The sequence below is a fragment of the Lissotriton helveticus genome, chromosome 3_1 (genome assembly GCF_964261635.1).
Source record: "Lissotriton helveticus chromosome 3_1, aLisHel1.1, whole genome shotgun sequence".
NCBI classification, from domain to species: Eukaryota; Metazoa; Chordata; class Amphibia; order Caudata; family Salamandridae; genus Lissotriton; species Lissotriton helveticus.
Genome location: NC_136061.1, coordinates 1,247,575,588 through 1,247,601,110, shown reverse-complemented (window position 1 = coordinate 1,247,601,110; position 25,523 = coordinate 1,247,575,588).

The following is a 25,523-nucleotide window of genomic DNA, read 5'->3' as shown; positions in this document are numbered from 1 at the left end:
GTACTAACACATGAAGACCGCCCTCCTCACTCGCTACGGACTCACCCCCGAAATGTACCGGCAGCGATTTCGAGACTGTAAGAAAATCCCCAGTACCACTTGGGTGGAGTACGTGAACTTTTACAGCAGAGCCTTCGAAGGGTGGATCAGAGGCTGCCAGGTCACCACCTACCAGCAGTTGGTCGACCTCATCCTATAGGAGCATCTTTCCAATAATTGCTTCGTCGAACTCCGGCAGCACCTCCTCGACAGCAAATTGACAGAGCCACGAAAACTCGCTGTCGAGGCGGATCGATGGGTGAGCAACCGAGTTCCCCGGAGTCCGATGGGAGACTACGGCCGGGGATCCCCGGGGAACCACCGACCCCGAGGCGGCGGAGGAGGCCAGAGCAGGGGCCGAGACACCCCCGCGGGGTCATCCCCTACCTCCCCGTCGCCATCCCTGGGTTGGAGGGGAGGCCCCCCCAGCCAGGCCCGGGCCCCGCCTGAATGTTACGTGCCACAGATGCCAGCGACAGGGCCATTATGCGAATGACCCTCTCTGCCCGATGAACCAGCGACCCAGCACCACCGGTCCCCCGAGCCGCCAGATCGCGGCCGCCGCCCTGAGTGCCGAGGGAGGCAAAGAAGAGGGCGACGACACCGAGCAGGCCGAGTGGGAGCCCGCAGCCATGATCTTAGCATGCCTGGGTGATCGAGACATGATCCCCCGAGACCCGATCCCAGGTAACACCCAGAAATACCGCCAATGGGTCACCATCAATGGACGCCGGGCCGAAGCCCTCCGGGATACTGAAGCCAGTGTAACGGCAGTCCGCTGCCACTTGGTGACCCCAGAACAAATTCTCCCCAACGTCTTGTGCCCAGTACGGTCGGCTGACAACTCTGAAAGTTTGTGCCAGATGGCCCGCATCCCCTTCGAGTGGGGAGGGGTGTCGGGCATGCTGAAAGTGACTGTCCGAGACGATGCCCCCGTGGACTGCCTCCTCGGGAATGACCTGGAAAGTTCCCTCTGGGCCGGCGTAGAGCGGAGAGAGCATCTGGGGATGCTAGGCCTTCCCGAGTGGGTTTGTGCGACCACCCGCTCCATGTCCGCCCGGGCCTCCCCCCAACGGAGGAAGCCCCGATCGAGGAGCCGGAGTGGCCCGCACCTCCACCGCCCGCCGTCCCTGAGGATACCGACCCTGAACCCGGCCCCCCGGGGCCCAGCCATGAGGAAATCACCGAGCTCGGCCACCTGCCGGAACTAGCCCAGTGGCGCCAAGAAGGTGGCCCCATCCGCGAACAATTCCGACAAGAACAGAGCACCTGTCCCTCCCTCGAGGGAATTCGACGACAAGCCGCCGCTCAAGCCGCTGGAGACCCTACGGGGTCTCACTGGGTCTATTGGGACAACGACCTTCTCTATAGTGAACAGAAGATTGCCGAACTAGGGGCCAGCCGGGTGCTGGTCGTTCCCCTCCGATTTCGAGACTTCCTCTTGAACTTAGCACATGATGTGCCCCTCGCTGGGCACCCGGGCCAGGACAAAACTTACAGCCGCCTGGTGACTCATTTCTACCGGCCGAAAATGCGCAACGATGTGCACAATCACTGCAGATCCTGCCCGACCTGTCAAGCCAGCGGGAAGAGCGGGGGGAAAGTCAAAGCCCCGCTCCAGCCGTTTCCCGTGGTCACCACCCCCTTCGAGCGAGTGGGGATAGACATCGTGGGGCCCCTGGACCCCCGCACCCCTCAAGGGCACCGCTTCATCCTCGTGCTGGTGGACCATGCCACCCGATATCCGGAAGCCATCCCCCTCTGAACCACCACGGCCCCAGTAGTCGGCCGAGCCCTAATGGGGATCTTCTCCAGAGTCGGCTTCCCCCGAGAAGTCGTGAGTGATCGGGGCACAAACTTTATTTCCAAGTATATGCGATCCCTGTGGCAACAGTGCAGGGTCACATATAAGTTCACCACCCCGTATCACCCCCAAGGAAATGGACTTGTGGAGCGGTTTAACCGAACACTGAAGGGAATGATCAAGGGCCTCGAGGAGCCACTACGACGCAAATGGGATGTTCTGCTGCCTTGCCTCCTGCTTGCGTACCGCGAAGTACCCCAGAAGTCCCTGGGGTTCAGCCCCTTCGAACTATTGTATGGGCACCCGGTCCGGGGCCCCCTCAGCCTGGTCAAAGAAGGCTGGGAGACGGCTGCCCGAGGTGCTCCACCAGATGTCTACCAGTACCTCCTGACCCTCCGCAACCAGACTCGGAAGTTCCGGGAACTGGCCGAAGCCAACCTTGAAGCCAGTCAGGAGGAGATGAAATGCTGGTATGACCAGAACGCCTCGTCCATCGAATTCAAACCGGGCCAGCAGGTCTGGGTCATGTCCCCGGTTGAACCTTGTGCCCTCCAGGACAAGTGGACGGGGCCCTTCAAAGTGGTGGAGCGCAAGAGCCCCGTCACTTACTTGGTGGACATGGAGTCCCCCCAAGTGGACGGGGCCCTTCAAAGTGGTGGAGCGCAAGAGCCCCGTCACTTACTTGGTGGACATGGAGTCCCCCCGGAACCCCCTCCGGGTTCTCCACGCTAACCGGCTCAAGCCGCACTTTGCCCGCACTGAACTAAGCCTGCTGTTAGCGACCGATGAAGGAGCTGAAGACGACTCCGAACCACTGCCAGATCTCCTGAGCACCACTGAGAATTACAGCTCCATCGAAGGGGTCATGCTCTCCTCCACCCTGACCCCGGAGCAGCACCATGACTGCCGGCAGCTGCTGGGGCAGTTTGCACATCTGTTTTCCCTCACCCCTGGAGTCACCCGGTGGTGTGTCCACGATGTAGACACCGGAGACAGCCCGCCTGTAAGACACCGAGCTTTCCGAGTGCCCGATCGAGTTCGGGCCTGCATCCAGTCCGAGGTGGCCAAGATGCTAGCGCTGGGGGTAGTCGAACCCTCCGACAGTCCGTGGGCCAGCCCAGTTGTACTGGTCCCTAAAGCCGCCGCCCCTGGCACGCCCCCGGAGCTCCGGTTCTGTGTTGACTACCGGGGGCTGAATGCCGTCACCAGGACCGACGCCCATCCCATCCCCCGGGCGGATGAACTGATCGATCGCCTGGGGGCTGCGACGTATCTCAGCACCTTCGATCTCACGGCCGGGTATTGGCAGATCGGCCTCACCCCTGGAGTGCAAGAGCGATCAGCCTTTTCGACTCCGGATGGCCACTACCATTTCAAGGTGATGCCCTTCGGCATGAAAAACGCCCCGGCCACCTTCCAGAGACTCGTGAATAGAGTGCTGGCCAGGCTAGAAGAGTTCAGCGCCGCCTACCTAGACGACATTGCAGTGTACAGCCTCCGCTGGGATACACACCTGACCCACCTCCGGGAGGTCCTGACGGCCCTCCGACGGGCCGGACTAACAATAAAGGCCAGCAAATGCCAGATCGGCCAAGGGTCCGTGACGTATCTGGGACACCAGGTGGGAAGCGGCCGGGTGGCTCCCCTCCAACCAAAGATTGACGTCATCCGGGCCTGGGAGCCCCCAATCACCCAAACAGCCGTGCGAGCCTTCCTGGGGCTCACCGGATACTATCGGCGCTTCATCAAAGACTATGGAAGCATTGTGGGGCCCCTTACAGGTCTGACCTCCAAGAAGCTACCCCAGAAGGTGTGCTGGACCCCAGAGTGCCAAGCAGCCTTTGAGACTCTAAAGACTTCCATGTGCACCGCCCCTGTGCTCCAGGCCCCCGACTACAGCCGAGAGTTTGTGGTCCAAACCAACGCCTCGGAGCACGGCATTGGGGCGGTCCTCTCCCAAGTGAACTCTGAGGGAATCGACCTCCCCGTTGCCTTCATCAGCCGGCGGCTGCTAGCCAGAGAACAGCGCTGGAGCACCATCGAGAGGGAAGCCTTCGCCGTCGTGTGGGCCCTAAAGAAGCTCCGGCCCTACCTCTTCGGCACCCACTTCCGGGTCCAGACCGACCACCGGCCCCTGCGGTGGTTGATGCAGATGCGGGGCGAGAACCCGAAACTGTTGCGATGGTCCATCTCCCTGCAAGGGATGGACTTCACTGTGGAGCATCGCCCCGGCAACGACCACGCCAATGCTGACGGCCTCTCCAGATTCTTCCGCCTCGGCGAGGAGAATCCCCAAGAAGATGGGTGACTCTCCCTTGCCTTCAGCTGGGGGGGACGCGTGTTGGACCCGGCCTCATGGCGTGGTCCTACCCCTCCCGCATGGTGGGCCCAGGACGACATCGGCCCTCCACCCAGCATCGGGCAGCCCTTTTGGCCGACACTGCACGCCCCCACATTGCTGGTCCGGCCACCATCCCGGACCCCCACTCCCGACCGGGCTCCAGCGTGGGCCCCTCACGACCTAAGCACGAGGCTGCGCCCGACTCCATCTTGAGCCCACCACGTCACGACCATGTGGCCTTGGCCCCGGCCCAGGCCTCAGCACAGCCCAGACATAGAGGCACCAAGAGCCACCCAGGTGGTCGAGTGGCCACTCGACAGATCCCGGGGAAAAGGGTGTTTCGATGGCCCTCCAACCGTCCCCGGACGCCTGGTTTCGATCGCCCTCCGGCCTCCCTGGGCGCTGGCTCCACCCCCCTGCTGGGTGTCTGGACACCATCATCCCGGCCCCCTCTGACCCCCAGGCGCGAGGGTCCGGACATCAAAGGACTCCAGTCCTATATCTGGGCCAGCCCTGGATTAGGACGACAGTTGTATCCTGGACTGGAAAGCCCTGCTGACGCTGTCACGGCCGACCCAAGAAGAACTCATTTTCCTGGAACCGTACGAGAGCTGGAGAGCCTGCTGGCGCTGCCGCGGCCCACCTTTGCCGAACCATCTTGAGAGCCTGCTGGCGCTGCCGCGGCCCACCTTTGCCGAACCATCTTGAGAGCCTGCTGATGCTGCCGCGGCCCACCTTTGCCGAACCATCTTGAGAGCCTGCTGGCGCTGCCGCGGCCCACCTTTGCCGAACCATCTTGAGAGCCTGCTGGCGCTGCCGCGGCCCACCTTTGCCGAACCATCTTGAGAGCCTGCTGGCGCTGCTGCGGCCCACCTTTGCCGAACCATCTTGAGAGCCTGCTGGCGCTGCCGCGGCCCACCTTTGCCGAACCATCTTGAGAGCCTGCTGGCGCTGCCGCGGCCCAACTTTGCCGAACCATCTTGAGAGCCTGCTGGCGCTGCCGCGGCTCAACCTCTCGGAACCCCCGGCTCGAGGATTGAGAGCTGTGCACAGGGTATCCCGTCCTACACCCCAACCGAGACTGTCCCGCTACCCTGATCCTCTTTTGCGAGACTTTACAGACCCCTCGGTCTACTTGTACATATCGCTGAGAACCCGCAGCCTTTAATTCCTGATAAAGCTTACGAACTCGACTTCTGGTGTGGTGTCCATTTGTGGTGTGTGGTTACTCTGCTGTGCGATCCTAGGAGAGGGCCCTCACCCAGGAGGCCTCTCAGTAACGCTCGGCTACTTCTTGACAGAGAGGTGGACCTAGGGGTGGTCAGTCAGACATCTTCTGCCTCCCCCGGGGTCGCCTTTCTAACACTTATCACCTCTGTAACTGAACCATCTAATAAACTACTACTTGGAACTACTACCTGGACTCTTGTGGAGTTTCTACTACAACACCCTGCTTTGTGTTACTTTGCATGAAGGGGGTGTATCATGTTTAGTGAGTGGGCTTTCCTGTGTAACCGCCCATGGGTTTTTATGCAAATATCCATCAAAAAGGTATCATAGACAGGGATTTGCAGCAAAATCCCTCCTTGGGGCTCATTTTTCCCTACATTGTATATGTACTGCATTGTTCAGCACCCACACAAAGAGGGAAAAGACCTAAAGTGTAGGAATTTTTACTGGATGGGGCCCCTTCCAGGCAAAATGTATACTTTAGAGAACGCAGGCACTCTTGTACTATGATACACAGGTGTCTATATCAATCAATCAGAAGATTTGTAGAGCACACTACTCACCCATGGGGGCCTCAAGGCGCTGGGGGAAGGGGTGTTGCTACTGCTCGAATAGCCTGGTCTTGAGAAGCCTCCTGAAGGTTAGTAGGTCCCGGGTCTGTCATAGGATGATGGGGAGGGTGTTCCATGTCTTGGCGGCGAGGTGGGTGAATGATCTGCCGCCGGTGGTTACACATCGAATGCGGGGGACGGTGGCGAGGACGAGGTCCGTGGAGCGGGGCTAGTGGTTCGGGGTGTAGAAGGTGAGTCATCTATTGAGGTATGCTGGTCCGGTGTTGTGGAGTGCCTTGTGGGTGAGGAGCTTGAAGGTGATCCTCTGGTTGACGGGAAGCCAGTGCAGGTCTCTCAGGTGGGGTGTGATGTGGCTGTGGTGAGGGATGTCAAGGATCAGGCATGAAAAGGTGTTCTGTATGCATTGTAGTCGTTTCAGGAGTTTGACCAAGGCTCCTGCGTAGAGGGCGTTTCCGTAGTCCAGCCTGCTGCTGACAAGGGTCTGGGTGACAGTTCTAGTTTCAGTGGGGATTCACCTGTAGATCTAGCCGAGCATGCGGAGGGTGTTGAAGCAGGATGAGGAGACGGCGTTGACTTGCTTCTCCATGGAGAGTGTTGAGTCAAGGATAGACCCCAGGTTGCGTGCAAGGTCGGTGGGTGTTGGTGTTGCTCCCAGTGTGGTCGGCCACCAGGAGTCGTCCCAGGCTGACGGGGTGGGACCGAGGATGAGGACCTCCGTTTTGTTCGAGTTCAGCTTCAGACGGCTGTTCTTCATCCATCCGGTGATGGCTTTCATTCCTTCGTGGAGGTTGGTTTTGGCGCTGAGGGGGGCCTTGGTGAGGGAAAGTATCAGCTGGGTGTTGTCGGCGTAAGAGATGATGTGGAGGTTGTGCAGTTGGGCGACATGGGTGAGCGGTGCCATGTAGATGTTGAGCTGAGGGAAGATCCTTGGGGTGTACCGCAGATGATCTTGGATGCTTTGGAACGGAAGGTGGGGAGGCGGACTCTCTGGGTTCTGCCGGAGAGGAAGGAGGAGGCCCATTCCAGAGCCTTGTCTCGGATCCCTGCATTGTGGAGGCATGTGCATAGGGTGAGGTGGCAGACCGCGTCGAAGGCGGCTGATTTCCAGCAGAGCCCTGATGTCATTGGTGGTGGCGATGAGGGCAGTTTCGGTACTGTGGCTGCTGCGGAACCTGTACTGGGACGGGTCCAGGATGTTGTTCTCCTCAAGGAAGTGGGTCAGCTGTCTGTTGACGGCTTTCTCGATGACCTTCACTGGGAACGGGAGCAGGGACATGGGCCGGAAGTTCTTGAGGTCCCTCCGGTCCACCTTGGGTTTCTTGAGTACAGCGTTGATCTTGGCGTGCTTCTAGCTCTCCGGGAAGGTCACGGTCTCGAAGGAGATGTTGATGGCCTTGCGGAGATGGGGTGCGATGGTGGCACAAGCTTTGTTGAAGATGTGGTATGGGTATGGGTATGGGTCTGACGGAGAGCCGGAGTGGATGGTGTTCATGGTTTTGAAGGTGTTGTCGTCGCTTATGTTGGTCCAGGTGAGCAGGGGGTTGATGTGGGTGGTGGCCGTGGGGTCTGAAGTGTCGGTGGCTTTCGAGGAGTCAGATTGTTGAAGCTGTTGTGGATGTCTGCGATCTTGTGAAGGAAGAAGGAGGCAAGGGAGTCGCACAGGTCTTGCAATGGTGGGATGTCGTTGGTGTTGGAGCTAGGGTTGGAGAGTTCCTTCATGATGTTGAAGAGCTCTTTCCTGTTGTGTGCGTTGTTGTCGAGGCGGTCCTTAAAGGATGCCCTTTTGGCGGATCTGATGAGGTGATGGTGTCTGCGGATGGTGTTTTTATGGGCTGCACCGCTGTCCGATGTCTGTTCGCGGTGCCATTTCTTCTCTAGTTTTCTGCAGTTTTTCTTGGAGGCTTGGAGATCCGTGTTGAACCAGCTGGCTTTTTTGTTAGTGCGTCTGTTGGAGGGTTTCTTGATCAGGGCAAGGGTGTTGGCGCAGTCATCGATCCAGAGCCTAAGGTTGCGTGCGGCGGAGTCGGCGGGTGGGCTTAGGACTTGGGTGGCGTTTACCTGGTCTCCTGTGATTTTGCTCCAGCTGCGGCGGGGGATCTGCTAAGTGCGGTGGTGCGTGGTGGGTTTCTGGAAGGTAAAGTGGATGCAGCGATGGTCCATCCAGTGGAGTTTGGTGGTGTGGCTGAAGGCAATGTGGGGACTTGCGGAGAAGATGGGGTCAAGCGTGTGGCCGGCGCAGTGGGTGGGTGTTGTAACAAGCTGTCTGAGACCGAGGTTGTCAAGGTTGTCAATCAGGGTGGTGGAGTTGGTGTCGTTGTTGTTCTCAAGGTGGAAGTTCAGGTCTCCAAGGAGGATGTGGTCTGTGGAGGCAAGGGTGTGCATGCTGACTACGTCGGCGAAGGAGTATTGGCTCATGGCTGCAAAAAGTTGGGTAGCACACGAAGAGGCAAGAACAGCATCATATCTTTGTAGATATTGCGCTGTTCTGCTTTCTTTGGTTTCAGCACTGGGTTGTATGACTTGTTAGTAAATCTGGCCCTAAATCCAGGAAAAGCATATCAAAAATAGTTCTTACTGGAAATATTACCAAAAAGTCCACAATTAACTGTCACTTAGAAAAAGGCTTGTCATGGAAAATTCTTACATAAAGAAACCTTTTCTTGCAAGATTCTTTGCCATATGTGTAGTAGAGTAGGATCTGCTTACTATGGTTACACCCACTTCTTGCTGGTGTTTCACTGTTTATCGACTTTAGTCTGGCTGGGGCCCTGCTAACCAGGACCCCAGCCTAGCTGCTTCCCCTCTAAAATGATCTCATGTACATTAGGTGCACTCCAAATTGGTTACTGGGTTACCCTTGTGAGTCCCTAGTATACGGTACTTTAGGTAATAAGGGCATAAGTACCCCAGAGGCCTCAGAGGCTGAAGCATGTGTTATGCCACCCCTGGGAACCCTACCAAAATGGCACCACAGGTCTGCTACTGCAGCCTGGGTAAGGTGGTGCATGCAACCCTTACTAAGAAATAGGGTACCTATATCTACCTTTCATCACTAACACATATAAACCTATAAGTCACTCCTATGGCAGGCCTTATCAATCCTGAAGGCAGAGTGCTTGGTTTTGTGAGAGAGGGTGCTCATGCATGAGGACCCCTCTGCAGCTTTTGGAATCTATTCTCTGAGGCTGTTCTATGATGCAGCCAGACCATATACTCTTAAGTGCATTATAACCTCGTGGTAAATGCTAACTTTGGAATGGCTGCATGGAAACATGTTGTGTTTGGTGTCAAACACTTTGGAATCCTATACCCCACTCCCCCCCCCCGCCAGTCCTGGCGGCGGGGGTAAAATTCCACCCTTCTAGAGGGGGAGAAGACATGTACACACTTACCTAAATGGTAACAGTTTAAAAGAGCCCCAACATCACAAAATGGATGCTGCAGCCACAGACACAAAACTGACCTCCTTCTGCTGGACGAACCTCTGGCAGGGGAGGCCTGGACAATAGGTTTTCTGTCACAGGGAGGTGTAACCACCTCCCAGACAGGCTCTAGTGTATTGGGGCTGGGTGGGACAAAAGGGGTGGTGATGGACGGAGCATCTGAACCAATCAAACACTCACACCCAGTCAAAAGATCTGGGTTTAATCCATCACCGTTCTTTAGCCCACTTTGCCACCCCAGTTCAGACATGGCCATATGCAAATCAGTCTGACCATGTGCCTCATGGGAACAGTCTAGCCGAACTGCCAAGCCATGCCTTCCCTGGACCGGTAACAAGCTTCCTAGGACCGGTTTCTGACATTTCAGCCGTCTTCAGCCAGGCTTGCTTGAATCCAGTGGCAAAGTGAGCAAGAGACTCACGTCTGAGCATACCCTGCCAACTTATGGCGAACAAAGTGGTACAAAAGGGGTGGTGATGGACGGAGCATCTGAACCAATCAAACACTCACACCCAGTCCAAAGATCTGGGTTTAATCCATCACCGTTCTTAAGCCCACTCTGCCACCCCAGTTCAGACATGGCCATATGCAAATCAGTCTGACCCTGTGCCTCATGGGAACAGTCCAGCCCGAACTGCCAAGCCATGCCTTCCCTGGACCGGAAACAGGCTTCCTAGGACCGGTTTCTGGCATTTCAGCCGTCTTCAGCCAGGCTTGCTTGAATCCAGTGGCAAAGTGAGCAAGGGACTCACGTCTGAGCATACCCTGCCAACCTATGGCGAACAAAGTGGTACAAAAGGGGGTGGGTGCATTCATAGAATGATTTTCAGACAGTGCTGGGGGCACACTTGGTGTCCCTGTGCATATCCCAGTTCAAACCGGTTGCAGGGGCACTCAGCCCCTGCTCTGGTGTGAAACTGGACAAAGGGAAAGGGGTGTAGCCCAAAGGTGGGTCCCCAGAGTATGTCCAACACCCTAACTTAGTATAAGTATGGGACACCAGTCCTCAGGACTTCAGATTATACCTGAACAAAACTGCAACATATATCCTGGAACTTCGACATTCTACATCGACTAGAAGACGGAAGAATCTCCATGGGGTCAAGGAGTGACTCCCCTGTTCAAACAGGCACCAAAGAAGCATCTTGCTGGTCTGCATTTCCAAGGCTCCCACCGGATCCCAACAGATTTGTGACTCAGGACACAGACTTCCAGACTTCTCAGAGGCCAACACGAGATCCCAGAAAAGCTGAGACCCGCAGCCCTCACGAGTGACGTGGGACCGGAACTCCTGGACACCTTTCCTGAAGTTGTGCATTAGGCTACTTGTAGTCCAAGCCCCGAACACCATCTACACCAAAGATTATGGACCTACACTGAACAAGTGTTCCGTGGGTCCGCTTTTAGCATTTCTGCTTGAGGCCCTTTTGCGATCCCATGTCCGTCAACTGAGTGATGTCACTGACCATGTCATGAGTGATGTAATATGTGACGTCATCAGCAGTGCATTGCACGCGCAAGTTATAGTGAGTCCAACTAACTATAACGTGGAATTTCATTGGTTTTATATCAGTAAAATTTCCAGCTAACTATAACTGGTGTCAAACCTATGGTTTTTTCAGTGAATTTCATAGGTTTTGTAAATGCTACTTCCTAACTATAACGTGTGTAAAACCTATGTTTTTTTTTGTGAATTTCATAGGTTTTGTAAATGCTACTTCCTAACTATAACGTGTGTAAAACCTATGGTTTTTTCAGTGAATTTCATTGGTTTTTAAAATGCTAATTCAGAAATATCTCGTGTATGCAACCTATACTTTTGTCAATAAAGTTCTGGCAATATTTTTTTCGGAAACAAGCCGTTTTCTTCACTGTTCAAGTTGCATAGAGACTCCTTGTAAAGCGATACAGAATTAGAAAGTCTGTACCTTGCCTTTTTTTGAACGCATTAAAATTTGTCTGTAAATAAAAATAACCTTTCTAAACTTTCGTGCACGACCCGGTGTGCGCACTCTCGGCAACAGTTCTCAATAAAATGGATAGCGCATTTCCAGGCTTTCGTGCGCGACCGACTGCGCGCACCCGCCTATATATTTCGTGAAAACTTTGCAATCTGAACTTATTGAATTTCTTCATAGACCCATCAAAGAACTTATAATACGTCAAAGAGACTAAACCTAGGCTTCTTTTTAAATATTATGAAAATTTTCATTAAATGGAGCCGAATGTCTTTTTAAACTTTCGTGCGTGACCGAATCTACACACCTTGGTATTTTAAAAAAAAATATAAAAGGTTTTATACTTTAACAATTGTATGCTTGAATCGAGCTCAGAAGATATATTAAATCCGGATATGTTTGGATTTACTCCTTTTCACGTTTTGAAACTTCGCTGAATTAGACCGCTACTTCCAAATGGCGTACGTCACCAGATACTATCACCGCGTACACGTCCTGAGACGCGCATGTGAAGTCATGTGACTTGAAAACAACACTTCCAATTGGTTCTTAGTAGTTTGTATTCTGCAATTTACACGGAGCACTCCACCCACTTCTCTCACTATCTTTTCTACTCTCAAAAGAGAACAACGTTCAACACCCTTCGGAAGACTTTGCTGAAATGGCTGCCGCCCCGCATTCATCTTCCGAATCTGAAGGAAATGAGCGACTACCTTTAAAAAGAAAAAAGGAATCTTTTATTTGGCAATTTTTCACTTATCCTGAAGAACAAAAGAAAGTAAATGCGCCAAAAGTTACCTGCACGATATGCAATTCGGTTCTCTCAAGAGGAAATCCAAGAAAAAAATATTCCTTTTCCATACATACCATGGTGCGGCATGTCAAACAAGTGCACCCTGTGGAATTTGCACAGGCATCGACAAGAGCCCTGGCCACGCTATTACCATCAGAGGTGGCCAACACATCTTCTGGTGGACGACCTGTATCTCCATCGAGTGCTGTGATGGACTTGAGATCATATCTTGCAAAGATGCACATGAAATACAACGAGTGTGGAGAAATTCTTCTGTACGGAGAGCAGAGCCTCATTCTTACTAAACTAAAAATTGAGAGTCATAAATGCCCCGAGAAAAGATACATTTCTTCATTTCATTTTGATCCTGTGTCACACATGAAAATGTTGTTGCAAGTTAAAAAAATCAAAAACAACATAACAATCTTTTAAAAAAAAAAAAAAAAAAAAACGTTCTTTTCAGAACTAACTCATTCTACCAAAAAGAGCTCCAGGAGCATATTATAAAGGGGGTTTATCTCCGCTTTTTTGGCTTTCGTTCGTGCGCAACCGTGTGCGCGCACCCGCCTATATATTTCGTGAAAACTTTGCAATTGCAACTTATTAAATTTCTTCATAGACCCATCAAAGAACTTATACTACGTCAAAGAAACTAAACCTAGGCTTCTTTTTTATTATTATGAAAATTTTCATTAAATGGAGCCGAATGTCTTTTTAAACTTTCGTGCGTGACCGAATGTACACACCTTGGTATTTAAAAAAAAAATATATAAAAGGTTTTATACTTTAACAATTGTATGCTTGAATCGAGCTCAGAAGATATATTAAATCCGGATGTGTTTCGATTTACTCCTTTTCACGTTTTGAAACTTCGCTGAATTATACCGCTACTTCCAAATGGCGTACGTGACCAGATACTATCACTGCGTACACGTCCTGAGACGCGCATGTGAAGTCATGTGACTTGAAAACAACACTTCCAATTGGTTCTTAGTAGTTTCTATTCTGCAATTTACACGGAGCACTCCACCCACTTCTCTCACTATCTTTTCTACTCTCAAAAGAGAACAACGTTCAACATCTTTTGAAAGACTTTCTTTTCACGCGATAATGTGAAATACTGAGATTGTTACAGGATTTTCTATCAGATATGTGTTCCCATTTCTGTTGAAGCACTAACACCGTGGAAAATTCCACCGATAGCAGTGATATTTTTAACGCCGAGCACCGGCGATTTTTATCACTTAGAAGCCTTCCTATTATGAAGGTTTATCTCCTAAGTCTCTGATTCTCAAACTGTGCAACGCGGCTCCCCTGTGTGCTGTAATAAGGTGCTAGGGGCGCCGCGCACACTCTAGTGTGACTAACCATCCATAAATTCCACGGACATCTCTACCCTGTTATCTGCAATTGTGAACATCAAAAGAAGCTGCGCTACGCCCCTGTAAGAGGCCTCACTCCCACTGCTGCAACGGCTTGGCAGTCCTCCAGATGCACAGGAACAGCCCCTCCGATCCATTGAAGTTCTGTGTCGGTCTCAATACCATTTACGAAATGAAAATAAGCACTGAAGAATATTTATGCTGTAGCAGGAGGAGTACTACATGCTTGCAGAATGCATTCTATTACCTATAAAAAAGTGAAACACCCACGCTACAATCATATAGAATACTTCCTCTAAAGAAGCCTGTGAATAACTTTAAAACATCAGGTTAACCTTTTTTTACTCTCTCATCATTGTTAAAGATAAGTATTTACAATACTATATTAAACAATGCCATGGTTGTTGCTTTTTAATTTTAAAAATCTTGCAATCTTTCACAAACCCAATACTCATGGCTTCTTTTTCGTGACAAAAATATTGCAATATTACATACCTACATAGAATAACAGAAAAAACATAAAACTACAAAGGCCAAACAGTCTACTAAACGCGGATTTGTAACCTATGGGGCAGATTTATGTTAACTACTTCATACCCAGATATGCACCAGTTAATGTGCACCACAGTATGCTAGTGCTCCGTTACCCATGGTGTACCACATTTGAAATGTGGCGCACCATGGTACAAAAACACCATACATGCGTAACACATCTGTGCTGAAAAAGTAATACATTGCTAGAGTTGCATCGCAACTGTGATGCAGCTCCAGCAAGGCTCACCAATGCACTATATTCACAATGCTGCGTCAATACCTACGCCTGCTTCAAGCACATGCACAGTTTTGAAACAGCATGGGCCTGAAAGTCACTGAGTGAAATATCATACATTACAGTCAGCCACTTTCAAGACGCATTCCTTCAGAGGAACACTTACCGTTTATTAGAGGTAGATCGTCCGACTCCACCGGAGGACACCCCTAATAAAAAAGACATATATATAAAATGCGGACTAGCCGCTGTATCGTGCTAGCAAACTTTAACTTAAAAATCGTTAGAAAAAACAAAAGGAATCTAGCAAAATCAGTAGGCCACTGATAGGATCTCTTTTTGACCTCGCTAAAATAGAAACATTAGGAACAACCCCTCATGAGAAATATGAAACTAGTGAGAGAAACCGAGCTCGACGCCATGATGGCTGCAAGATAGCTCGGCTCCGCCGCCCACCCCGCCCAAAATAACGACAAACCCTATGCAAATATTATAAATAAATACAACACACCAGCAAAGTAACAGGGTAAAACGTTTTATTAAATAACTATTTACATGGCAGCCTGCTGCAACATGAAAACAACACTTCCAATTGGTTCTTACTAGTTTCTATTCTGGAATTTACACGCAGCACTCCACCCACTTCCCTCACTATCTTTTGTACTCTCAAGAGAGAACAACGTCCTACATTTTTCGGAAGACTTTGGTGAAATGGCTACCGTATCTCATTCATCTTCCGAATCTGAACAAAATGATCGACTACCTTTAAGAAGAAAAAAAGAATCTTTCATCTGGCAATTTTTCACTTATCCTGAAGATCAAAAGAAAGTAAATGCACCAAAAGTAACCTGCACGATATGTGACTCGTTTCTCTCAAGAGGAAATCCAACAAAAAAATATTCCTTTTCCATACATACCATGGTGCGGCATGTCAAACAAGTGCACCCTGTGCAATTTGCAGAGGCATCGACAAAAGCCCTGGCCACGCTATTACCATTAGAGGTGGCCAGCACATTTTCTGATCGACGACCTGTATCTCCATCGAGTGCAGAGATGGACTTGAGATATTTAACTATATATGGTCTATAACCTATGGTTTTTTCAGTGAATTTTCAAGGTTTTGTAAATGCTAATTCCTAACTATATATGGTCTATAACCTATGGTTTTTTCAGTGAATTTGCTCCGCCGCCCACCCCTCCCAAAATAACGACAAACCCTATGCAAATATTATAAATATATACAACACACCAACAAAGTAACAGGGTAAAACGTTTCATTAAATAACTATTTACATGGCAGCCTGCTGCAACATCGATCCAAATGCATGACACTGTTCCTGTCAAGGTAGCATAGCTGGCGGCCTAGGGGTGGAGGACCGTTGTGCAAATACCTCGGGGAGGACTCTGGATATGCTTGGTCCCTGAGATTCTTCGATGTCACTGCCTTCCACAAATGGCATAAGTCCTGGATGTTCGGTTCCATACTTGAGGGTTTGACTTAAAGACACGTCCTGCGGTGCCCTGGTCCAACCATCACATATACCTCCGCCAGGAGACGGCGTGGGGTGCACTGGAAGGGAGAGGCGGCGCGAACGAGCCTCCCCCACCTCCCCAGGTGGAGGTTTCTCAGCTACACCCCTAAAGACACGTCCTGCGGTGCCCTGGTCCAACCATCACATATACCTGCGCCAGGAGACGGCGTGGGGTGCACTGGAAGGGAGAGGCGGCGCGAACGAGCTTCCCCCACCTCCCCAGGTGGAGGTTTCTCAGCTACACCCCAGCGCTTCACTGATCTCCTTGTCCTCAGTCAAGCATCAATAGTAAGATTTTCATAGGTGAGTGTAGGTTCATAGTTTGCCATCCACAGACTAAAAGCCTGGAGTGGGACTGAAAAAACCATAACTAGGTAAGAAGGAACGCAGAGGCTGTAGGAAGGACTCTGGATATGCTTGGTCCCTGAGATGCTTCGATGTCACTGCCTTCCACAAATGGCATAAGTCCTGGATGTTGGGTGCCATAGTTGAGGGTTTGACCTAAAGACACGTCCTGCAGTGCCCTGGTCCAACCATCACATATACCTGCGCCAGGAGACGGTGTGGGGTGCACTGGAAGGGAGAGGCGGCGCGAACGAGCCTCCCCCACCTCCCCAGGTGGAGGTTTCTCAGCTGCACCCCAGCGCTTCACTCGACAAGATGAGTTGCGCCCGCTCCTGCGGCACATTGCCTTGCTCGGCCAGCTGAATTACGCCTGCTCTTGCTATTACAGCGTCTCACCCGCCATCCGGCTGAATTGCACCCACTCTTGCGGTACAGCGACAGGCGGCTGCCACGGAGCTCAGGAAATGGCGGTCGGCTCCACAGACTTGGGCCTGGCCTGCAAGGATGGCTCTGGACAACCCTGGAACTCAGACGCTTGACTGCTACGGCATGTGCCCCATTCCCAAAAGCGTCCCATCAGCCTTGAAGATTCTACAAGAGTCACCGGGGCCCCCGACTCCCGCAGAGTTCCGGTGGGGAGCTTCTGCCATGATTGCTCGCAGAATGGCCACGACGTAGCCACGGGGTGCTCTCATGCTGACGCCAGCTTCAGTCTGAAACTTCCAGAAACACTGTAGACTACCAATTCGATCAGTTCCGGTGGAGACCCAACGACGTATCGCGTTGTTGCATAATGCGTCATATGACACGCCGCGTTAGCGCACCCGGAAGTGCTCCGGTGCGCGAGGCGCAAAGCGCAGCTTCCCGGAAGCAATCCGGGGCGCGGCGCGGAGCGCATAACAGGTCATGTGACTTGTTAATAAAACTTTTCATTGGTATAGAAATATTTTTTGTCCCAAAGGATGAAAACCCCTCCTTGTTTCCTCTTGGCTCCTGCCCCCTCCCCAAGTCTTGCTCGGCCAGCTGAGTTTCGCCCACTCTTGCGGCCTACGACATGGATACGCCGGGGCGTTATGGATCAGTATGAGCAAATATACACTTGGGGATTCACAAGCAACAACAAGCCTTTGTATTTGGGGCTCTAAATCAACAACAGTGACAGAGAACAGAACCGAACTAAGCACTCAGGGGCTACGTTTAAACGTAACATCATCTCCCCAGAGGTACATCACCTTACACACACATGCACTCTGATCTCCTTGGCCTCAGTCAAGCATCAATAGTATGATTTTCATAGGTGAGTCTAGGTTCATGGATTTCCATCCACAGACTAAAAGCCTGGAGTGGGAGTGAAAAAACCATAACTAAGTAAGAAGGAAGGCAGAAACAGAATCTTCCTCTGCAACATCCGGCTCTGCATCGCTACTGACTTATAAATGCAGAAAAAACTCAATTAAGACAAGGGCTCTTTTCAGAGCCACCTTATATCAAAGCACTCAAACTTCTGATTTATCTCCATTTTCACACTCTTGTAAATAGGTGTGCGCGCCCGAGTGCGCGCACCCCGCAACTTTAAAAAAAAAAATATATATATATATATTTTCGCCTTTAAGGACCTTACTGCACACCCTGAGAAAACCTACGCAGCAAAACAATCTCTACCTTCTCCCCTTTCCATGTTCCAACGCTTTGAAATGAACAATATATTTACTCGCAGTGACAAAATGGCGGTCAACACTTCCTGATTTCCTTCGAATCGAACGTTAACAGACGTCACGCAGCAAAAAAAAATTCCGCTCGCGCGCAGCCGCTTGAGTGCGCGCACCCGTCCGCGCTTATAGATATATAATTAACTTTAACTTTAATTTTCTCAGCAACTACTGAACGGATTTACACCATTCCAAAAAAAGCGTAATCTGCGAGCCAGACTCTACAGTTTTGCCAAATTTCTTATAAATCCATTCAGCCGTTCGACCTGTAGCCGTGTCTAAACGTCCTATGGAAAATAACATGGAGAAAACACGTTTTGGGACCCCCTTTTATCTCAGCCCCCACTTCACCAATCCCCCCCAAACTTTCAGGGAAGGAGCGCAGCGGACCGAGCCATCTTCTTTGAGAAATTCGCAAAGATTCATCCACCAGGGCCAAAGTTAATCCAAATAGAATGTTGAGGATTTCCTATGGAAACTAGGTCCTAACTATAACTACCTACTGGCGACCGCCAGTAGGTAATATATATATATATATATATATATATATAAATATATATATATATATATATATACCTGTTGTGGTTCTCCTTTCATTTGGTCATTCATGAGATTAGAGACTGGTAAAACAAGCTGCTATACATTCCTTCAAGACTTAGGCTGAAGGCTGCTCTGCACAGCTACCTCTAGGATAGCTTTCTATATAGGTTGTCTTTAAACCTACCATCAATAAGGGTCGTTTGGACTGGTGCAAGGTGCCCACTAGAATAGGGGACAGCATATGCTAGGCCAACTTCTCACAATATGCAGGGCACAAGTCCTAAAAAAAAAGAAGTGGGGGAACTAACCTAATTAATCAGTATGCAAGAGGCATCGTGGCGCATGACATCACAGGAAGTGGCATCACAAGAAGTGACATCAGATCTTAAGCCCTCACATATATGTTTAGCAGGTCTATCAGGAGTACATTTGAGCACATTTCAAGAATACTTGCAAACCCTCCTGATTTAGGCAGAAGATTCACACTTTTGTAAGCTTCACATAAACCAATGTTGCCTTTTGTCGGGAAACAACCGTAACTACGAAGTTTTGATCACGAGTTACCTGAATCACGAAGTCTGAACCACGAAGAATCCCTAACAACGACTTTCCAGAACCACGACTATTCTAAACAATGAACGAAATAAGACTGCCAAGGCCTGAAATTCAACATTCACAAAACTCATTGCTCAAGAGAAACACTTTGCAAGGTACATCACTCCCCTTCGCACCCCTAACCCGACAAGCTCATTGACCCCTGGCATGATTCACTCTGAACTGCAGCCACCAGGCAGGCGGGCTCTGAGGAGCACGAGGTCATGCTGTCAGCTTTCATCCTGCCAGCTTTGTAGCAAGGTGGGGGGGGGCACAGCGTTTATGGGAATGCTCTGGCCTCAGCAAAAAAGGGAAGATGGGGGTGTGGGGGTTCTCCCCCCACAAATACACAGTTTAAATTAATCTATTAGATTTATTCAACAAAAAATGTCAAACATTATAATTTAAAAGAAAAATATGGTGTAAATGTGTAATGAGCAATGTAAATATTTTTTCGTGGTTTAGGAACTCGTAATAAAAAAAGTAGTGGTTTGGGACTGATTGTTGTTTAGCCATCGTGGCTAAGGAATTCGTGGTTTAGGGAGTAGTGGTTAAATCATACATCCCTTTTGTCAGCGTAAAGCTTCCTCTACCCATTGTGCTTTAAAAGAACAAATAGTGATATTTAAATTATTACAACGCCTCCTCAGGGGTAGTATGCGTTATATAAATGCTATTTATTTTGTGCAAATAATGGGAAAGATCAACACATCTGACTTCTTACAGTGCATGTATATCTCCTAAACAGCGCCTGAACAAAGTGAAAAGCTGTCTCTCTAAGTATGTGTGAAGTGCTACCAAACTGTGAGACTTTGTTTGCTCTCTACTGTATTTGCTTCTAAATGTGATGCTCCTGACTGCTGCCAGCTAGGAGACTCAAACAAAAGGAGGCCTGATGACCCCTCGAATTCGGTCTTTGTTATGGGCCCAGTAGGAGTCAGAAAAAAAGACAGCCCCATCCCTTCCCCTCCTACACGTTGTTGCAGATCGAAAGCAGATAACGTGCAGGCGCTGCTGAAAGTGGCCCAGTGTTTGGAAATTACAACGGGATCTTATACAGTGGGGCCCAACTTCTTGGCAGGGTGGCCAGTATCCATCCTGTGAAAAAAGTGGGTGGACGCCGTCCACCCGCATGTACCCCAACTCGTGCCCTGGCCATATGTGAGGTTTTACAAATGTTTTGAAAGTTCTGAAGATTATAATTTTTCATGCCCCTAGTTTATGATTCTAGTTTAGAAAGTATGTTATGTTAAGCTACAAAAATACACAACTGAGTGGACGTAGAAATATTGTGAAAGTTTGCATGCAGTGGGAGGAGTAAACCTTGATAAAGGTTGCTTGATGTTCAGTGGCTGTCACTTCCATTGAGTTCTCAAAGGTCTTAGCCTGAGGGGAAAAATATCAATGCACCTTTTTTTGACCTTCTAAATGGTGGAGCTGCTGAGATTATAAATCCTGGAATTTTACCTTCATGAACTGTGGCCCACCTCGGGCATTAGAAACTCTCCCAGACAATAATAGAGACGTGCATACTCTGGTTGACACAAGCAAGTATCAACTGTTAGCGTAGTAAAAACAACAGTGACTTGTTGAAGCCTGCACGAAAAATGGAAGATTAAAAAAAATCATACACAATAGTCTTTAGATAATTCAGTGCTGGTTGACCACTGCTGTAGAAGAACTTCCGGTTTTGCGAAGAGGCCCAAGATATTTGATCTGATGTGTTAGAAAGATATTCCCAGGAGGAAGACAAGAGTCACTTTGATCTGGCTTGGGATGCAGCACCCCTGCCTCATCATTCCTCCATCATCGATCCTTCAACATAACATAGTAGTCCCACCCACTGACCTCTCTAAAGTCTGAAGTTCACCTGTGTGTCTCCTTCAGAAAATAATTGGACACAAATATTCTGTTTAAATCAGTATGAATTCTGCATTCGGGTCTAGTTCTTCCTTAATAAAGAGCTTGAAAGCTAAATCCTCTGCTGGCAAAAAACATGCATTCCTAGAGAGTGAAGCACTATGAGGTATAATCCTAAAAGTCACAGTTGCGAAGACGCTTTTTGGTGAAATATTATTTTATGACAGTCTTGCATGATGACCACTCGCTGCAGTCATTCACTTGTTGGGAGTTAGAGAGGAAAGTATGTTTGCACCTGCTGGTGCATCTGGTGTGTAAGCCTTTTTCTATCTGGAAGTTCCCACCTCCATGGAGCCCATCCTGAGGGGCTGCCGGCGGCCCCGCCACAAGGAGCCATGTGGGGAAGTATAACTGAGGCAGCAAAGTCAACTGTGTAACTCAGATGGAAATAGAAGAATCACTAATGTGTTGCACTAACTTGCACCTATATTTAAATTAATGTGCACTAACCTTGAGTAGAGCAACCTGAGGGTGGGTATAGAGTGGAACATATCTAGAAGAAATAAACTATTCTTCGGGATATGAGCTGCCAGTCTCTCCTCAGGAAAGAAGTTAAAATGTCTAGGGTTACTACCATTGTTGGACTTTCTTAAACATATGTTTTTTTGGTTTTTCATTGGTGTAGTGGGATGATTCATTTTAAACCAAACTCTGGTATAAGAGGATTTAGTGTGAGGCATTCAGTTAATCAGCATGCTAGTGATGCAGCGAAGCGGTTGGGGAGGGTCATATAATATCCCACACCAACCTTTACAATACATAAGGAGCGTAAATACTATAATGAGTGGCCCATAAGTCATTATTATTTCATTAGGAATAGCAATATCAAAGGTCCTCCAATGGATCTTTGGTAGAGCTAAAAGGGACTAAGTAGAGATATACGAGAGCTATTCCTTCATGAGGACCTGTAATGAAGAACCAGCTATACCGTAAGCTACATCACAAAACATCAATAATATAACAAATGTTATCCTAAAAATAAGTAATGATTCACAGGAAATAAAGACAGACACTAATCTTTCTAGGTACCTTTTTAATATTATTTCAGAAAATATGAATGGTTATACACAAATACAAATAATAAGATAATCACTTTGCTCATAATATCACAGGTAAATCATCACCGTTATCACAAGTAGAGTATCATCGAAATCATCAAACTCAGATGAGAAATAAGGAGGAAGAGAGGGAAAACCAGGAGCATCAGGGTATTCACAGTACAGTTACCTCTTAGAGAGAACTAATACACAGCGTGCAATTAGTCAAGAAAACTATCTCCGCAGCCGTAGGAGAATAGTGTGGCAGCATCACCAGCCGATGATGTGCAAAGTCTTTAGGGAAAGGTTTTCTGCAGTCAGGATTGCCAGCCAGTTCAGGAATCAGCACAGCACAGCATACAGCATACCACGGATGCAGGACAGGTCACCAGAATGTGAACGAGCTGAAGATAATGTTACCACCAGCATCTTTATACTGGTTTAGCAACTTTGTTACTCTAAGCTAAAAACTTTCCTAAACCCTACAAGCGATTCTCATTGGTCAGTAACTAAGGAAGGCAAACATCTCCCAACGAAGACTTTACAAATTTCTCTAAGCAGCCTTTGTCTAAAATTGTATAACTTCCTAGAGAGGAAGAAGAAAACTACAATTATATATTTTGTATATACATAGCAACATTTTCATTCTGAATCCTCACTTAGACAGGAAAGATTCATACTATTCTCCACTCTTTAAGGATGTAAATGTTAGTTTTTTACAAGATCAGGAAACGTAAAAAGAAACACAGGAGCACAGAAGCACATCCCCTAACCAGTAAATTTGCTAAGGCCAACATGTTTTAGCAAGGAAAGACAAAGAGAAAAGGAAAATCATTTCTATATGTCTAAACCTACACTACTTTCACGAAGAATAAAATAGCTTTTGCATGTTTGTGCTTGAATATTCCTGCAGTTCAGGAAACAGAAATTAATATTAGACACACAAATTAATAATTTCTTCTTATTCTATTATTATTCATAACCCTATTGGGAAAACTTTCCTTCTATATGTGTTATTCTCACTCAAAAAAAATACGTGCAGCCTTGCACATTTTCGGTGATACCTTCCAAGTCTTCACGTTTTAGTAATTTCGATTTATTACAACACACACATGGGTAGATTTTCCCAAGCAGATTTTATTAGGAAAAATCATGCTCCATCAATCCCCCATTTGATGGTATTCCAAACCATCATACTTACCCATATCATTTTACTATTTGATAATGAACAATCAGAATGCAGTAATTCTCATTTGTTTTAGCCTAACACTCTTTATGTCCTTCCAGGCATCATAATAAATCCCTCTTCAGTCTTCCATTTCTATTTCTTCTCTTTTCCTTGCTTATCGTTTTCCCTCAATAGGCTTACTCCTACAACATATGTAAAGCAGTATTATCATTAGTACGCTTATAGCAATAGCAATTATCGGTGTTAATATTCTCCCTAATAAGCTGTTAGAAATATTAGAAAACCAACTACCTATGGATAAAATACTCTTACCAATTTTCTCCTGTGCACCATCAGCCTTCAGTTTTAATAGATTATCATGCAAATGAGTAATGTTACTAATATAACCCTCCAAATCCTTACTCTTATCAGGGATATAAGTGCAACATTGTTGAATCTTCAGCAAACTACAGATTCAGTCTTCTTTTGCCAATAGTACATCTAAAGCAAGTCAATTTTGTAAAACCATGGTCCTCATAGCAACCATTTTAGTATCAACCATCAAACACTCTCCAGTGGTATCCGTAGATAAACGATCAACCACTGTAGACAATTTTCGAATTTTCTGTGAATTTAGTATAACCCCAACTGAAGGTATCAATGCACCAAATATATCCCCAATTATTTCTGCAGCACTCAAACCCCTTTTACTCCAAGTTAGTTGCTTTTCATTGGTACCTTGTTCATCATTGACATGGTAACTCTTAGGGAAAACAATTCCCATATAACAACATCCATACCAATGTGGTGGCAACCTATAATAGGCATTTTTACCATATATGAAATACACCCCAGGTTAAATAGGACCTGTACCACCCTTTATCCCCAACCACCAGTAATTAAGAAAGTGTGTTCACTTCACTGGAACCAATGACATGATTATTATACTCTGTTTTCTTCCTTGGTATGCAAAGCTTTCCCCTATGGGGCCAATCCAGAGCCATTTCAGCATAAGTCTCAGTCTTCTGATAATTTCCTTCCTTTTGTGCCCATGGAAGCTCTTTACTCTTCTGTTCAGCCGCCCTACTTTTAAACTCTCTCGGTCTATCTTCTACAGAACGTATGAAGTCAATCTCTATATTGTGTAATCTACAGGTCAAATTATGCCTATGTGCATAAACTGTATCTATCGTTTTAGTAGTGTTAAAAAACTCTCCCAAATATTCTGCATCCTTAGCACTATATACTATATTCATATTCTTTCTAATAGGAATTTCTAAAAACACCAAGTCATAATTTGAATAAAAATCTTGAAAAAAACCCTGTAGCATAAAATAAACTAGTTAGTATACTACATGATATACCATACGTTCGTTGTAAGTGGTGATACATTACAACCTCAGACAGAGACATAGGTAATTACATGCACACAACAATCTCTCGCGTCCATTGTATCAACATATTCATAAAGCAATTTTGTAAAGACATTTAACGAATAATCACTAATTGATTTATCCAAATGTAAGGCCCTACTGGTTATTTCTTTCATATTAGTCTCTGAATCTTCTTTCAGATCCCTTTTAGTAACTAAAGTCAAAGGTTCATTATTATTAGTATTAGTATTTACTACTTTAATAAACAAAGTGTGGCATCACAAATGTTATAAACCAACCATACAGACATTGTTAATTAAACACAGTAGGCACAAACATTGAAACATTTCTGCCTACACATTCCCCAATTCCGTTTACCAGTCTCAGTTCGAATAATTTTCATAAATTATGTAAAAAACACTTTTTTGAAAATAACTAAAAATTCAAACAAAAAAAATCACTCCAAATAATTAGTAAATTCAATAGGCTAGTTTAGTTTGTGCACTCCACACCAAAGACTTGAGCCTTGAGCTTTTGAGCTTCTTCTTCAAAATCCACAGCTTCGGAAACTTCTGGATATTTATCACATAAATCTCCTTTCTCTTTTTGAATACCTTCTTCAAATTAGCAGTTCACTTATGGCAGCTTAAAAGAGATGTCTTTCTTTACACAGAATTTTTTTTTTAAAAATTCCCAATCATTATTTGAAGTATTTTTATTTGCACCTACAACCACATAAGTCCATTCTGGTGCTGAGTATTTCTTGTTTGCTACTTTTATTTTTTTTGTTCTTCATACTTGATTCTCTTCTTCTGCTTTACTTTGTTCTGATTGACTCAATACTTCAAGTATTGTTTCAGGAACTTTACTATGGACAGTGTATTTCAGCTTTTTCACTCCTTTTGGCCACTTGTCTCTCTTCTTTGCCCTTTTACCATTTTCATTTTCAACTGTAGTTTCTGAATTTTCTTCAG